At 44.6% G+C, this 11863-nt stretch overlaps 1 long non-coding RNA gene across 2 annotated transcripts; it reads left to right on the top strand.

The window, feature by feature from the left end:
• The first annotated feature begins 1274 nt into the window (after positions 1 to 1274).
• Positions 1275 to 4062, top strand: LOC123288980 (uncharacterized). Of its 2 annotated transcripts, XR_011505748.1 has the most exons (4): positions 1275 to 1473; positions 2000 to 2036; positions 2624 to 2733; positions 3162 to 4062. It is a non-coding gene; the product is annotated as an uncharacterized lncRNA (long non-coding RNA). The 2 variants fall into 2 exon arrangements; XR_011505747.1 differs by lacking the exon at positions 1275 to 1473 and having other exon boundaries at positions 1908 to 2036.
• The last annotated feature ends 7801 nt before the right edge of the window (positions 4063 to 11863 follow it).

Raw genomic sequence — 11863 nt, 5'->3', positions numbered from 1 at the left:
CTAGATTAGTGGTTGCCTAGGGCTGGTGCTGGAGGAGAATGCTGCTATTGGGCGTTGATGGCTAACGGGGGCCGGGTCTTTTGGAGTATTGAAAATTTTATAAAATTGATTGTGGTGAGGGATGCACAACTCTGTGAATATACTAAACACCACTGAATTGTATCCTTTAAATGGTCAATTGCATAGTATGTGAATTGCACTCATTATAGCTGTTAAAAAAAAAAACCAAACCTTGGTATTCATTTTTAGTAGCTAATGATGGCTTCAGTTTATAGAGTTAGAAGAGTGAAGCCAAATACGAGTTTGTATATTTGAGTAACTTTTTCATTATTTAAAAGTGAAACTTTTTCCTTTTTGTGGGTCTAGGGCCAAATGTAAACTCACAAATTGCTTATTTCTCTCTACTCGCCTTCCAAGGGTCAGTACTCAGTATTTCTCTTACTCAGTAAAGTTTCAAAATTTACAGAATTGAAATCACTCAGATTTAATTTTCAAAATTTATTTGTGTAAAGAAAAAATATATAGCAAAATCATTTGAAAGCACACGGCGCTTTTTCTGAAAAGCGATATGACGTTTGCAGTTTTTATGTGATGGCCCAGTTAAATCCACTTGGTTTTTTCCCCTGCTCCCTCTTCTCTTACTGTCCATCCTTCTTCTGGTAGAAAGAGCTGGCTGCCTAAGTACAAGTGGCTGGGTTTAGAGTTAATAGCAATAAAACTCAGTTGCTGGAGCAGCAAGCATGTTCTGAATTCTGACCTCTTCAGTACGCTAACATTCTTGCATCACTAAGTCTGCACAATTTGTTCCAAAACATTACCCTGCAAAGCCTGCTGGTCTGTGCCTGGACAGCCATCCTGAGCTTGGTCCTCCTGGTTTGTGACCAGGGGTCTGAATACTGAAGGCTTATATAGGGTAGAGCATGGATTGGGTCAAGCACAAATGGCCATCCCAGGGATGCACTCAGGAGAGTGGGGGCCAGCCATGCCTCATGCTTTTTATGACAGCAGCACATCAGATCTAGCAGGTTCTACATCTAGGGACCCAGGGCTCAGAGTCCAGTGCACATCAGTGTATTTTCAAACTCTAGAATCACAGTAGAAAGTCATTTCCTCTAAAGCTTACAGCCAGGCTGCCTGTCCCACACAGGGCATGTGTGGACAGGGGGTGGGCTTCAGTTTTTGTTTGTTTGTTTGTTTTCTTTGTAAGGAAGATTGTCCCTGAGCTAACATCTGTGTCAATCTTCCTCTGTTTTGCACGTGGGATGCCACCACAGCATGGCTTGATGAGCGGTGTGTAGGTGCTCACCCGGAATCTGAACCTGCAAAACCTGGGCTGCCTAAGGGGAGCATGTGAACTTAACCACTACACCACCGGGCCGGCCCCTGGATTTCAGTTTTTGAATTATGGCTGATTGGAAAATATTTTCATTTTCTGGACTTTTTGAGCAGAGCAATCTCTCCTCCTCCCAGCCTGTAAGCAGCCCTCCTACCTCCACTGACAACAACTGCGTGAAACTCTCTTTTTATTTTTAAAGACATGTTCAAAAAATACAGAGAAGTCAAAAGAAGGATATTAGAAAAAACCAAAACTAAGATATACTCCTTGTTAGTACCTTGGTATATGCTAGTGCTGTTCAAAAGAAAGAGAAAGTGAACCACAAATAAAGTCACGCATGTAATTTAAACATTTCTAGTACCCACATTAAAAAAGGTTAAAAGAAACAGATGAAATGAATTTTAGTAGTACTTTAACTTAATATGTACAAAATATCATTTCAACATATAATCAACATAAAAATTATTAATGGGATATTTTATATTCTTTCATATTATCTTTGAAACTCAGCATCTATTTTACACGCACAGCACATCTCACCATGTTTCAAATGCTCGGTAGCCATGTGGCTAGTGCCTACTGTATTGAACAGGGAAGGGGGGGTGTGTGTGTGTGTGTGTTGCGAACCTTCACTCAAAATTTGTCTCTGATGTTGTCCCACAGGAGGAAGCACCAGGCTTTCCCATCAGCTTGCCCAGAGGTGGGTGTGGGGCTGAAGGGAAGAGGCAGAGGGAGGCTCAAAAATTGTCAGCTGTCAATCATCAAAAAAGGAAGTCAACTCTCTCTATATACATATCTTTGTTATATTAATATCTATCTTCTATCTATCTATCTTTCTAAAATACATGTAGTATTCTTCCAGATGAGGAAAGATATTCAAAACTACATGCTAAAAAAATGAAGTGGGAGTGGGCAGGTAAATTGGAAGGCACTAAAACCTTAAGACTTAGCAAAAGAAGGCTGTGTATATATATCAAAAGTGGACCGGCCTGGAGACAGACACACAACTACCCCTCCCACTAGCAAATGTAGCCCAACCTTGCTGTTCCTTTTCCTGGAACGTCCTCCCCACTCCGTTCCCTCCTCCCCTCTCCCCCAGCTACAGGGCTTCTCCCTCACTTCTTCTTTCAGCTCTCTGTAGAATGTTTCCTGACCTCAGCTGAGGTCTTCCCTGTGCACGCTATCTAAACGACAGGCTCCTTTGCCCTGTTATTCTCTCTTCCCTCGCCCTGCCTCGTGTTTCTTCAAAGCGGCTACCACTTACAAGATTTGTTATTTTGTTTGTAGTTGATCTCCCCCTGTGAAACTGGAAGCTCCAGTGGGCAAGGGTTCAGGTTGGTTTTGTTCACGCTTGGCCCCAGCACTTAGAGAAGAGGCTGGTGCACAGCAAGTTCGAAGTAAGTGGTTGCTGAATGAATGCCTGATTGATCAGGAGAAGGAAAGGAGGAAGGTAGCTGGAAAAGGGGAGCAAGAAGGCCCCACCAGTAGTGCAAATGTGTTTTCATAAAAGACCGTCATGATTTTTCTTTCTTAAGAAAAGAATTTTGTTTTCAAGTGCCCAGAATAATATTAGGCTAACTGAGGATTTCTAGAATGCTTTGGGATTTGTTTTAATGAATAGATAGAAATTATATCTAATTAGCATTAATTTTTATGTGTAAACGGGTACATCCAAATTGTATAAAAGCCATTTTCTTGAATAATTTAAACATCGTCTTTCCTGTAAAGCATTTAGCACATGCTTCCCTCAAAGATTCTATTAATGAGAACTAAAATCATGAGGTTTAAACGCAAAATAAAGGAGATTTTTTTTCCCTTTATGCAGGCACACAAGTGCACACCTCAGACCTGGGGAGACCCAAGAATCAGACCAAGGGCCCTGGAGAGTCAACACGAGGCCTCTGACAACCTCAAATTTAGGGCTGTTTTATTAAAAAAGAATATACGAAGAAGGGAAAGACTTTATGGTAGAATTCAGACTAATAAATTAGAAAGCATGATGGAAATAGGAAATGACCATTAGGCAAAACTTGTTGCAGGTGCGTATCATCAATGCATGCGGTAAAATTCGTGGGTAAAAGTGTGATGAGGAAGAGGATCTTAACATAGTCTCAAAGTATCTCTCCGCCAGATACATCAGTCCTAAAGGGAAAGATAGTAACTTTACAGTGGAGAAACCTGGCAGACCCCACCTGAACCAGTGATCAAAGTTAACGTCAGCATCCAGAGACACATCGACTCCGTGTACCTCCTGATATGATGCCCTGAGAAGGGCACAATATCACTGGTGTGGGATTTTTGACAAAAATGCAGAACCTGAATTTAATCATGGGGAAACATTGGATGAACCCGCATTGTGGGCCATTTTACAAAATAACTGATCACTACTCTTCAAAAATGTCAAGATAACAAATGATTAAGGAAGACCGGGGAACTGTCTTAGTTTTGAGGGACTATGGGGACATGAAAGCAGATGCAGTGTCGGATCCTGGATTGGCTCCTGGGTCAGATCAAGGACATTGGTGGGACAAGTGGCAAAATTTGAATAAGGCCTATGGATTAGTTAATAGTATTGCACCCATGTTAATTTCCTGGTTTAGATAATTGTACTATGTTTATGGGTGATGTTTACATCAGGGGAAGCCGGTAATAGCTATAAGGGAACTCTGTATACTGTTTTTTGCAATTTTTTTCTAAGTCTGAAATGCATTCAAAATAAAAAGTTGAAAAGAAAGATGAGTATGTTTACTTGGTAATCTGATGAGCACAATAATAATGTGAATAATAACAATCCTAACTCTTATGGGTTGGATTGTGTTGCGCTCCCAAATTCATATGTTGAAGTTCTAACACCCAGTACTCAGAATGTCACCTTACTTAGAAATAGGATCACTGTAGATGTAATTACATTAAGATGAGGTCATGCTGGAGTACGGTGGCACCCTACTCCAGTGTGTTCTTACAAAAATGGGAAGGCTGGACACAGAGAGGCACACAGGGAGAACGCCACGTGAAGATTAAGGCAGAGATTAGGGTGATACAACAGAAGCCAAGGAACACCAAAGACGGCCCGCACACCACCAGAAGCTAGGAGAGAGGCATGGAGCAGATGCTCCCCATGGCCCCCAGGAGAAATCAACCCTGCCGACAGCTGGATCTTGAACTTCCAGCCTCCACAACTGTGAGACAATAAATTTCTGTTGTTTATTAAACACCTGATTTGTGGTACTTTATTATATCAGCCCTAGAAAACTAACACACTAGTTAGCATTTATTGAGAACTTACAATATGCAAGGTCCTATGTTGAATTCTTCATGTGTTATCTCATTTCATCTTCACCCAAGTCCTTTGCAGTAGATGCTATTATTGCCTCCAGTTTATAGCTGAGAGAATTGATGCTTTGAGTGGGTAAGTAACTTGCCCTAGGTCACACAGCTGGTAAGTGCTGGAGTGGGTTAAAACCTCTGCGGTCTGACACCAGCATATTCCCAACCACTACGCACACTTCTTACTTCTCCTGGCTTCCAATCTCAAAGGTTTCTTGTGGGATGTGAAATGGTTCCTTTGATTGGTTTCTCTCTATTACTCGTATATAAATTCCAGTGATGAGAAACCCTCAAGTGCACACGTGGATGCCATACCCTGTTTCCTTACCGCCTATTCTTCCACAACCACCCCAGCCTGGTGACATCAAAGGTCTGCTCATTTGGGAACACTGAAGATCCGACGTCTTTCTTAGTCCTCCCAAGATGGGAGCATTAGTCATCCAAGGAGAGATTCCACTTTGAAAGTGAGCAACTAATTTAAGTGAAAATTTAAGATTAAACTCAGGCATCCAAATCATGGGGGACTGCATTCTGGGGCAGCGGAGCTACTTAAAAAAGAGGAGAGTAAATGTTTCCTCTATTTTATAGCAAATAATCTGAGAGAGAATTGCCCACTGGGTTTCATTTGTTGGCCTTTTGAGTCATTCCTTCATTCAATTAAGCTTTATTGAGCACCCATGGGCTTCTTGGCACCAGGTTCAGCCAGCATGACTTGAAAAAGTCCCAGTTTTCAGTTAGTCTCTCATTCAGGGTTGGTCCTGAGGCAAAAAGGTGGAGGTGCAAGCTTTTGAAGGCTTAACCCCTCTCCTCATAGACATTGTCTTCTGAATGACTGAAGGTAGTTTTCTTGGATATACTGGTAATCTTCAGCTCCTATCTCCAGCCCAAATTTCACTCATGGGGTCTAGACTCACATATCCAAGACTTATCGAATACCTCCATTGGTCATCCCATATATATGTCCACAGATATAAAGCGGAGCTCATCATCTTCGTTCCCTCCCCACTCAAGCCTGCTCCTCTTTTCTCAGTGACTGGTACCACCAGTGACCACGTTGATCAAGTCAGAAACCTCTAAGTTCCACTAAGTACGGACTATGTCTGTTTTTGCGGAGGCAGAATCTTGTGTCTAGTTCAGCCCTTGGACTACGTACTTAGGGAAGGTGCAAATACCCATGTGTTGAATGAATAAATGAATGGGCTTCACGCTTGACTCTTGTCTCTCTTACCACTCATGTGCAGTCAATAAGTCCTGTTAATTCTCTCCTTCATTTCTTTCAAAGTGGTCCTCTCATCTCCATTCCCACCAGCATTTTTCCAGTCCAAACTGTCACAATCTCTCATCCATACCACTACTGTGACCTCTACATGGTCTACTTGCCTTCTCTCTTGCCACCTCCCAATCTGTTCTCCATCTAACAACTTGAGTGACTTGGTAAAAACAGAAGTTTGACCCCATCACTTCTCTGCTTAAAACCCTTCAATGGCTTCCTGTTGTCATCATGATGAAACCCAAGCCTGACATTTGAAGACCCACCTGATTCAGTTCCTACTTATCTCCCTATCCTTATTTTTCATCTTTCTCCTTTCCTCTTCTTCCCCCACACTATGCTTCAGCTGAAAGGAGCTTTCTGCTGATTTCCAAACATGTCCAGACTTATACTCATGTTTATTCCCTTTATCTGCTAATTCCTCCTAATTCTTTTTTTTTTAAAAGATTGGCACTTGAGCTAACAACTGTTGCCAATTTTTTTTCCTGCTTTTTTTTTTCTCCCCAAATCTCCCCAGTACATAGTTGTATATTTTAGTTGTGGGTCCTTCTAGTTGTGACATGTGGGACACCACCTCAACATGGCCTAGTGAGCGGTGCCATGTCTGTGCCCAGGATCCGAACCCTGGGCCGCTGAAGCAGAGTGGGCGAACTTAGCCACTAGGCCTAGGGGCTGGCCCCTCCTCCTAATTCTTAAAGTCACAACATGGATACATTCTTATTCGGGATCCTATTTTAGTTTCTACTGCTGCTGCAACAAATTACCATACATTGAGCTGCTTACAACAATACTCATTGATTACCTTGCAGATCTGAAGGTCAGAGGTCAAGATAGGCTTGGCTGGGTTCTCTGCTTGGTGTCTCACAGGGCAGCACTGCGTTCCTTTCTGGAGACTCTGGGGAACAATCTGCTGCCAAACTCATGCAGGTTGTTGGCAGAATTCAGTTCCTTAGGGTTGTAGGATTGAGGTCCCCACTTCCTTAATACACGGTCCCTCCATGTGCAAGCAAGCAATGACATCTCAAATCCTTCTCATGCTTCAAAGGTCTCTGACTTACCCCCTACTGCATCTCTTTGACTTATAAGGGCTCATGTGATTACAGTCATTCCACTTGGATAATTGGGATAATCTCATCTTATTCACAGGTTCTGAGCATTAGAGCATGGTCATCTTGGGGGTGGGGGAGGGCGTGATTTTTGCCTACCACAGATACTCACCTTCAAATCTAGGTTCTGTGTCCCTCCTTTGTGCTCCTGTGGCAGGCACTGGTGGTTGCCTACCCAAGAACTATTTCCCACTCTCAGCTCCTTTCCTGCTGTTTGAGCCTGCCTCCCACTTTAGAGGTGAAAATGCCAAATTCTTGCTTTCCCAGCGTACCTCATAGTGAAAGTGTGAACGTGTCTGCCAGAGCACTCTGGGAAAGGCTGTCTTCCCTGAGCAAAAAAAAAAATTTAGAGGAGAACTACCTTTCCAATCATCAGGCATGGTGACATGAGGACATCACGTTGGGAGCTGCAGCTGCCGCCTTGAGGGGCATAAGTGAGGACAAAAGCCCCCTCACTGAAGCTGGTGGAGATGAAAGTTGAAAAGAGTCTGAGTTCTTGATGACATAATTGAACTGCTGAATTCCATCCTCCGGCACCTTACCTCCAGAGTTCTTGTTAGGTTACCCTCTCGTTGCTCACTGCTCAAACCCCTTTTTAGTAGAGTTGCTCTTACTTGCAGCCTAAAGCCTCCTCACTGATAATTCCATAGACCCCTTTTTCTCACCTATGCTGACATGTACCACACTGTGCTGTTATTATCTGCGGCTTTGTCTTCAGCCCTCTCAAGGCTGTAAGATCTTGGAGGGCAGTTGGCCTACCCCCTTGCTCATGTACTCTATCCTGCACCTATGTGCCTGGTACAGTAAACACTTAGTAATTATTTACGGAAGAAATGAATGAATGAATGAATGAGTGAAAGCCCTCTTTCTCCTTCAATTTCCTCTACTCGAAGCACCTCCCACTCTCACCATGACCAGGGCTGCCACGTGTGTTGGGCAGGTTGTCCTGTACAAGGATCCCTGGTGGAGGGGGGAAGAGGGGGCAGAAATCTAGCCCACTTTCCACTCAGTGAGCCAGCACCCTGCATGGGACTGTGTCTGCCTAGAAGAAGGCGCACACCTTTTCTCATGTTAGCATTAAGGTGCTCTAGGGCTCGTAGCAGCACTGTGACAGCTCAAATTCTGACTTTTCTTGTCTGAGAGGGTGCATGCTCTTGCCATTTCTTTTCCACACTCCTATGGAGTGGAGCAGAGGATCCTCTTCAAGTTCTGGGCACCATGTTCCAAGAAGCCAAGCACTCTTTTGAGAAGTTGATTAGCACGTACATGTTTGTGGAGCTCCTGGGTTTTCATGGGCTGCCTCTCTCTGGTGATAGCCTGGTCCTTTTAATAGCAATCTTCTGGGAATTTGACAATATATCAGGAATGGCTAAAATGGGAGTCAGGAGATCCAGGTTCAAGTTTGAGCCCTGGCATGAATCAGGCTCTGGGCGCTTGGCCAAAGCACCAAACTTGTCTGGCTTTCAGTTTCCTCATTTGTAAAACTAGCATTCTCAAACTGTGCTTTGCCGAGTTTGGGCAGGTTGAGGTGGCGCCCCAGGGCACCCAGTGGTGAATAGGGAGGTGGGACTGAGTGGGTGGAAGGCTTCAGCCAGAGCGGCTCCGCTTCTGTCTGCTTTACATATGAGACTTTATAAAATAATAATTTTTAATTATGCAGGAAATATGCTAATATATTCTTCTTGTAAGGAACTAGAACATTGCAGATACACCAAAAGTCCCTTTAGCATCATCCTCCCCAGTCCCTGTGTATGTTGAGACTTCATTTAAGATTGCTATTTGAACAAAGGGATCCTGGCTCAAACAAGTTGGGGGACCATTGGTCTGGTTAACCTCTAAGGACCCGAAAAGCACAAAAAAGAGGGATTTCGGAGAAAAGGGCAAGCCATGGCTGGAGAATGTTCCACAAGGTCCATGCAATGGTTAGCTGAAATGGAGCATTGTTCTGGGTGCTCTGAATTTGGGGCGATGTTACGGCTGTATGCTGGCCATGTACCCAGGAGAGGGCTGGTGGGTGGGAGGACACATTGCTGAGTTAGAAATGCAAGGCTTGTGTTTGTGTCCGAAACAAGCCCTCATCTCCACGGGAGGGAAGAAGAGGTGGCCTTTTTGGCCTGACCTTAGAAAAGCAGCAACTGCAACTAACATTTGTTGTGCACTTGAGGGGTGCCAGGGGCTGTAAGCTCTGTCTCCTTAAACCCTCACAGCAGCCCCGGGAGGTGGTGGCTCTGCCAGCATACTTGTTTTAGAGGTAAGGAAACTGAGGCACAAAGAGATGGAGAGATTGCCTCCAGGAACATAGCTGGTAAGTAGGGAGTAGAGATTTGAGCCAGGTCTCCTTGTCCCGGGGCCAGGGTCACACCCCTATGCTCTGGACCCCTCCCAGGCATTTTAGCTCCATTCCCCCTGTATGTTTGCTGGGTGGCGGGTGTGGGAAGGAGGAAGCTGACTGGCCACTGTGGTTTGTCCAAAACCTACCCCCCAGCTTTCCCTCTCCTGCAAACCACAGGGCCACTGGCAAAAGGCTTAGTTCCCTGGAACCCCCCATGCTCAGGTTAGCAATGGCCCTTTTGCAAGGAGCCAGGGAAGACGCCAGGTGGGCTGGGGCGAAGGGCAGGGGAGAGACTGTGTGTGTTGCCTGTGAAAGGAGACAGGCGGAGACGAGCGAGCAGCTGCAGAGCCCGGCAGCCCGTCACACACTGGCACCCACCCCGCGGAGGGGCTGAGCGCAAGGCGCGGCCGACTGCCAGCACGCCCGGCGCCTCCGGAGTCCAGGGCTGCGGGAAGGTAAATGGAGATCCGCGCTTCCTGCCGAAGTTGGGTTTTCCGTATGCACGCCTGGTTCCCTTCGCCTTCAGCCTGAATGCTGATTTGATTTTTGCATTTTATGAGCTTCAGAAAGGAAATTCATTTCCTTGGTATAATATGACCCTCTGGAGAAAGTCTCGTCCAAATACATTTTGCTCGCAAATGCTGTCCTGGAAGAGGGCCCGTGATGAAATGAAATAGAAAGAGATGATTAAAATCTGATTTATAGGTGAGGTGAATTGGTCGGTTTATGCCAAATTATTGCAGCCAGGAAGGTGAAAGGGAATGAAACGACTCTTTCTGGAAGCTGAAAACCTTTGTAAAAAGAAATATTTAGGGTGAGCATAACCTCATCCCAGCCAGGCTGTATTTTAATATATTCACCACATCAGCCCCTTTCTCTCTCACCAGACTGTACAATCCCTGAAGGCAGGAACTGGGTTCATGGCATCTTGGTATCTACCACATGGGGATGTTTCTGCAATTTTATTTATAAGAAATGGATTTTACACTGAAAGCCTTTTTAATCTCAACTAACTGAGCCATCTCTTTCTTCTCCACTGGCTGATTAACGCTCCCTCCATCCCAACCCAGTTCTGAGAGACAGTAAGGCCTCCTAAAAATGATCCCTCCATCTCCCCACTCCCCCAAAAGCACAGGGTCCAGAGTTGTGCTTCTTTCAGGTTATAGGTAATATAATAAGAATATTAACAATAAGCTTTTATTGAGTACTTACTATGGATCGGGTATTTTTCTAAGCCCATTCTAAGTGTTATTCCATTTAATCTTCACAATCACCCTCTGAGGTAAGTACTGTTATTATCCCATTTTACAGGTGATAAAACTGAGTCTTAAAGAGGTTAAGTAACTGCTCAAGATCACAGAGGTATTCAGTGGAAAGAGCTACTCTTTACTGAGTGCTTCCTGTGGGCCAGGCACTGTGCCATCACATTAAACCAATTATCTCATTTCATAGTGCCCTTCAACCTCAAGAAGTGACCTCCAATGCTTAGAATTTCAAGCATTTAATCCTTCGGAGACTGGAAACGGTGTGAGGGCAAGGTCTTGTTCACCCCTGTATTCAGAACGTTGAGGATCGTGGCAGGGCAGAGCAGTGACTCAAAGAATGTCTAGTGAATGAAGGAATAGCGGAGATGTCTTTCCATGGGGGCTGCTCGGTCAGACTCCCAACCGCCTCCCCCCGAGGTGACTCCTGCTGACACTCAGGCTGCCCTTGGAACAGGTCTCCTGGCTATGGACATCTCTCTGCAGGCAGGCATGGTATCACCAGGCCCTCACCTGGCATCGCTGGAAATTGAGCACTCCACGGCTTCCCTAGGGTTGTGCCAGCTGTAAGGGGTAGAGCTAGGGTTTCTGATGCCAGTTCCTTCCCATGCTGGCCTGGCTCCTTCTTCTGACTTGGCCAGCAACCTCTTGTAGATGAGGATCTGGATGTTTAGGAGATTGGCTTTATTTAATTTTCAGTTTATTCGTTTTCTATTTTAAAAACAAATATGGGGGAGTTATTGTTTCATGGGCACAGAATCTGTTTGGGAAGAAGAGAACGTTCTGGAGATGGATGATGGTAATGGTTACACAATAATGTGAGTGTGGTATGGTTAAAATGGTAAATTTTATATTATGTGTATTTTGCCACAATTAAAAAAACCCAAATATGGTTCTATGTTTCTAATGCAGGAAGTCTGGAGAAAGTAGTTACAGGGGTTGGTTCAGCTCCTTGATGATGTCACTAGGATCCCAAAGTCTATCTTTACAGTCTTAGCATGGTGGCTTCCATCTTGGTTCCAAGGAAGCCTCTGAGCCTTCTTCAATTTCATCTGCTCAAGAGGGAAGGAGGGAAAGAGCAATGCTAACTATGGCTCTGTCTTTTATCAGGAAAACCTCCAGTAGAATTTTCTTACATCTCATGGGCCAGAACTGGGTCTTGTGGCCTTGCTGGGCAGCAAGGGTGGCTGGAAAGTGATTACTTAGCTTCCCGACCCTAGAGCTGAGGAG

Source organism: Equus asinus, chromosome 9 (genome assembly GCF_041296235.1).
Source record: "Equus asinus isolate D_3611 breed Donkey chromosome 9, EquAss-T2T_v2, whole genome shotgun sequence".
Lineage (NCBI taxonomy): Eukaryota > Metazoa > Chordata > Mammalia > Perissodactyla > Equidae > Equus > Equus asinus.
This window is presented reverse-complemented; position numbering and strand designations above follow the sequence as displayed.